This window comes from Galeopterus variegatus, unplaced genomic scaffold (genome assembly GCF_000696425.1).
Source record: "Galeopterus variegatus unplaced genomic scaffold, G_variegatus-3.0.2 Scaffold86, whole genome shotgun sequence".
Taxonomy (NCBI): domain Eukaryota; kingdom Metazoa; phylum Chordata; class Mammalia; order Dermoptera; family Cynocephalidae; genus Galeopterus; species Galeopterus variegatus.
Genome location: NW_007726197.1, coordinates 313,680 through 319,711, shown reverse-complemented (window position 1 = coordinate 319,711; position 6,032 = coordinate 313,680).

Below are 6,032 nucleotides of genomic sequence, written 5' to 3'. Positions count from 1 at the left end.
AGCCACAGCGGTGATCAGGTCTGCCTGGGCAGGTGAACGCAGGGGATAGAGCAGGAAGCCAGGCAAGGAGCACTGAGAATCGCTGTTGGTCCTGTGCAGACTCAGCCAGGACCCACCAAATTGTCTGAACCGAGGTCCCACGAGGGCCTGAGAAGGTCTTAAGGAGGTGGGATGATTCCTTGACACTTTAATTCTTTTTATTTCCACATTTTACTATGAAACTTTTCAAACATACAGAAAAGTTGGAAGACTTCTACAGTGAACACCATGTACCCACCACCTAGATCCCACCAACATTTTGTTACAGGTGCTTTACCCAAGTCTACCCAACCATCTGTCCCTCTATCCATCTATCAATCCCTCGTATTTTTGGATGCATTTCAAAGCAAGGTGCAAACATCCATACCCATCTAGGCCAATACTTTGTATCATATCATTAATAAGAGTTCTTTATTTTTCAGTTATTTTTCTTTTGAGATACATTTTACATATAATGAAAGACACAAACCTTAATTGTACCATATACAAGTACCTGGGCAACTCAAACAGGTACTGGACATGAGGAAGACTCTGGAGAGTTCCCTTATGTCTGGTCCCCGTACCCCCCCACCCCATGCAACTACTCTTCTGATTTTTTCCACCACAGATTTCATTCCTTCTGTTCTATAACTTCATTCACATAAATCATACAAGATGTACTCTCGTGAAGGTTTCTTTCCCTCAGCAGCGTGGCTCCTGCATTCTTTGAGAGTCTGCTTTATATAAAGTCAGACTTTTTATTTTATTTTATTTTTCATTTTTTGGCAGCTGGCCGGTCTGGGGATCTGAACCATTGACCATCGTTATTATTATTATTTTTTAACTACCAAAAAACATGTCCTTAAATCTAATCTTCATGAAGTCCAGGGAAACCGTATTTACAAGGGCATGGTCAACACATCAGTGCACCCGTTCTGTTCATCCTTGACCAGCTGAGGGTAAACAGGGCTGGGCAAGAGGCACCTGTGAGGTGCGCCAAGTGCTTGGGGCCCCAGCCTCCTGTTTCTGCCACTCGCTGCCCTTTGGGGGCACCTCCTGCCCCCCCCATGTATTCTTCCCACCCCAGGCACTTAGAGCTCTGCCTTCTTCACACCCTCCCCCACCTCCTTAACAAATCCAGAAGGATCTGAAAACCGGCCTTCTACCCTAGATGACTGATAGTCCAGTTCCACTAACTGCACCGCCTGCCTTCCGCGGAGGTGGTGCCTCGTCTGATACTGACTCGGTCCCGCTTTATCTCTGAGTGGGCCACAGCCCTGTGCCCCTAGGACTGACTCCACTGAGGCTCCCTAAGGACAGGCAGCCGTGAACGTGTCCCCACATGAGTCAGAAGGTGCAGCTCGGTGGTACGCAGTGGGTGTGCTGTTTCTCTAAAAAAGATGTCATAGATGTTTATTCATTCTTGGACCCAACCCGTAGACAAAGTGCAGAAGGCTTGAAACCTCAATGAGATGAAAGTGGCTCCGCGGCTGACCCAAAATAATAAAAATTAGGAGAGGGGAGGTCTGAACCGTTTTAGCAGACAGTCATTGAAGAATCGTATATTACCTCAAAAGTGCATGTGAATGAAGCATCCGGTTGACCCTATGCCCAGACTTATTTCTAATATGAAAGCAATCCTGCCCTGCCCTCCCCCTGCAAATCTCTGAGTAAAAGCGAGGCTTTAGGGTATGTGTTGTGATTTTCCCTTGTCTGGGGTTCTGTGAACTGCCATAACAAGCCCTAGATTGAGAAGCAGGACTCTGACAAAGGCATTTCAGACACTGGTGGGAAATAAGAAATGGTATGTGGGGTTCCAGAGACCCAGAAAGTGCCCTTGGTCCATTTTGCTGGTCCTGAAGGGAAACCCAAGTTGATCATTTTATCAGGGCTTTGACTGTGAGAGAGGGTATCCGCCCCTGCAGCCTCTGTTCCTGGGGAGCCTGACTGAGCTATGGCATGCTTGCTTCGGGAACGACTCAGGGTGCAGGAGTCTAGGCTCTTTGCTGACCAGCTCTCTCAGCATCAGGAGGCCACCACGAATGGGCACAAAACTGCCTGCCATCAGCCTGCTCCCTCTAGTACTTCTGGTCCCAGACCTGGGCTCCCTTCCCCCTCCTGCCCTGACCCAGTGGTTCTTTACCCCAGCCCGCATCCTCATCGTGACCATAATTAGGTTTCTTCAACTTGGCTGTATTTAAGAACCACCTGGAGGATTTAAAAAATAAATATACAGATTCTTAGGTCCTCCTGCCCCGACCCAGTGGTTCTTTACCCCAGCCCGCATCCTCATCGTGACCATAATTAGGTTTCTCCAACTTGGCTGTATTTAAGAACCACCTGGAGGATTTAAAAAATAAATATACAGATTCTTAGGCCTTGTCCCTAGATATCACATTCACTATGTCTTGGTGCGACCTGGTCACAAGTATTTTGTAAAAGCTCCTCAGATGATCAAATACACAGCTAGGTAAGGCAAGCCCTGCCTTATCCCCAATCCTGCATTCTTTCCCCCCTTGCATCCCAAATATGTGTTTTATGTTTTCTGGCACAAATGATGAGATTTTGATTGATAATTGATGATTTTTCACATCACTTTTTAGATGAAACGTTCTCTGAAATGTCCCTCTGTCTCTTTGCTGTTGCTACTCCATTCCTGAGACCCATGATCCTTATCAGCAGTGTCATTGTATAAGACATGTCCCTGTCTCCTGGAGCTGCTCCTAATCTACTGAGGCTCTAGAAGGTAGAACAACTCTCAGAGGAGAGAGAGAGAGCAGCTCTGCATTTTTCCAGCCAAGAGGAAAATGGTCAGATTGGGACTGATTGGTTAAGGGAGTCTCAGCCCCAAAACAAGCTCTTCTTCTGAACAACTGGCTTCTCCTATTATTTCGTGTGTGTATGTGTCGGGGGGACATTCTCCATAGTCCCCTAGTTGAGAAGGCGGTATTGGTAATGTATACCACACAGTTCCCCTAGCCTGTCCCCAGGCACCTCCTTCTCTTACTGATAATACTATCTTGGTCTGTGACCTCCACAGAGGAAAATATGCACCAACAAACCTGCATTATTGGGACACAACCCCCTCCTAACTTTTCAGGGCATCCAAGGGGGACAGGGGTAGGAAGGTGAGCAAACAAAAAAGCTATAGGGAGAGGGGCAACAGTGCCTAATCCCAAAATAAAACTTCAAGCACCAGTACATTGTATAAGACATGTCCCTGTCTCCTGGAGCTGCTCCTAATCTACTGAGGCTCTAGAAGGTAGAACAACTCTCAGAGGAGAGAGAGAGCAGCTCTGCATTTTTCCAGCCAAGAGGAAAATGGTCAGATTGGGACTGATTGGTTAGGGGAGTCTCAGCCCCAAAACAAGCTCTTCTTCTGAACAACTGGCTTCTCCTATTATTTTGTGTGTGTGTGTCGGGGGGACATTCTCCATAGTCCCCTAGGTGAGAAGGCGGTATTGGTAATGTATACCACACAGTTCCCCTAGCCTGTCCCCAGGCACCTCCTTCTCTTACTGATAATACTATCTTGGTCTGTGACCTCCACAGAGGAAAATATGCACCAACAAACCTGCATTATTGGGACACAACCCCCTCCTAACTTTTCAGGGCATCCAAGGGGGACAGGGGTAGGAAGGTGAGCAAACAAAAAAGCTATAGGGAGAGGGGCAACAGTGCCTAATCCCAAAATAAAACTTCAAGCACCAGTGAAAGAGAACTTATTCTGGATTGAGCCTCAAGTTGCAGCTGCTTCCTATGGACCGTACTGAATTGAGAATAAACTTAAATGTGTATGCATTTGAATGACGCACCAGAGTGACAACTTGCTAGTTACTTCCTCCTCTGGCAAAGGACAAATAGAGGCTCTTCTATCGAAAAATACCTGAAGTCTGTAGAAAATTCATTTGAAAAGTCAACCTTGTTCAAAGAGCTTCAGGCATTTGGTCCTTTACCGATCTAGCCCAGGTCTAGGCTGGGGAGTGAGACGGTAGAAAAGAGTCAGAGGCCAAGAAATTCACCCCAATATTAGGAGCCTGCAACCCCCTGATGCTGCTGATGGGAGCCACCTCTTAGCCTCAGCCTACCATGGCTGCCACCCAAAGGAATGTGGGGGGAGGAGGAGACACCAGAGCTCCAAGGATCTGCTCACTCACTGGAGCTCCAGCTAGAATACAACAGCCTGAGCTGAAAGACATTCCCCCTGGCTGCCCTGCAGCTTCCCAGGAAAGGAATCACCCCATTAATGAGCACCCCAGGCCACTGCCTGGAGGCTAGTATCAGAATGGCTGCTTCTCCAGGCCCCAGGGGGACTTGTGAAAGCCCCCTGTCTTTTCTTCTCCACTACAAGCAGTACCCTCCCACCCCCGTGCTATGCTCCCAAACACCATGCTTCTTAAAATTCCATCGTACACAGAACACTCTTTCTTTATTAGCTACCTATTCTTTTCTGCTTATGAAAATAATCCTTGCTCACTGTAAAAATTCAAACAAAACAGTAATGTGCAAATAAAAAAGCAAAAGTCTCCATAATCTAATTTTCCTGAGATAACCAGCCTTAGCCGTTGGGCGTACACCCTTCCAGATCTCTCTCCAAGTGTGTACAAACAGTTTATAGTGCCGTGCAGTTTGTTTCCCGACACCTTTGCTCAGACTGTCTGCCCTGCTTCCCGGAATGCCCTTCCTTGTCCTTTGCAAGGCTTACTCTACACAGTCTTCTGAACTTGGCACTTTCTCCTTCTGTCATCCTCCAGTCTGGACTGGGTATCCCTCTCTGGGCTCCCTGAGTCCCTTCACAGCCTTTTCATAGCACCTAGCCCAGTGAATGAATCAATCCTTTGTTTATGTCTCTGTCTTCCCTTCTAGAATATAGGTTAATGGCCAAAAGGCGAGGCCCAGCCCCACTGGGAGCCCCATACCCTCTGGCTCTGCTGAATTATCCTATTCACTTTGGCATCCTCTGTGTCTAGCACACTGCCTGGCACATGGCTAGCACTCAAAAGATGTTTGTTGCATGAGCAAAAGAGTTGCCATGGACTTAATGCTACTTGTGTCACCTTGGGGGAAGGCCCTTGGGATGCCGTGAGAGTAAGAATTTATGAAGTGGGGTTCCCTTCCACCTACCACGGCCACTCTCCCACTCCCACTTAAGAAGCAAGGGACCCTTTTCCCTCAAGCCCAGAGAAACACGAGCTTGTCAGTGTGGCTCCCTAGGGACAGAGCTCCAGATATACCAGCTGTATGACCTCAGGCAGGTACCATAACCTTTCTGAGTCCCGCCACAACAATAAAATTAGAATGCCACCAATAGTGTCTACCTCACAGGTTAGGGGAGAAGACTAAGTCAAGCATGAATGTTAGAGTGCTTTGTAAATTCCACAGCTCTGTGTCCTGTCACCTTGAACCCGGTTCAAGGTGAGATCAAGATGCTAGGAAAGCTGGACTGTAGCTCTGCCACTCACTCCCGAGGTGACTTTGGGCACATCACTTCTGTTTCCTCCTCTGTAAAGTGGAGGTGGGGGGAGGTTGGACCAGATGGTTCCTAAGGCCTCTTCCAGCTCAGACATTCTAAGTGCTCTGAAAGGTTAAATGTACGACAAAGTACTCCAGCTCCTTGAATATCACTTGGCTGTGACAGCAAAGGCTATTCCAGGGACCAGCACTGGTGGGGACAGTCTCTCTCACACACCAAAGCTCCTGAGTAGAAACGGTGAACATGAGGCTGGCAGGCCCCCAACTGGGATTGGACCCCTGACCCTGCGTATCTGTTCTGGGGCACTATGACCTGATGCTGCTTCCAAGTCCCCAGAGAGAGACAGATTTGGGGGTGGCTCGTGTGATGTGTCTTTTGTTATATTGGATTTCTTTGGAGCCTGATCATTTCAGGATGGGAGTCAAGCAGCGCATGGTTTTGCTCCTGGGGAATGTGGGTTCTAGTTGGGAAGAGAGGACAGAGACGTCACCCTGATGTGGGGAGTGATGGGAGAACTCACTGTGTGGGGGAGCCTGAGGGA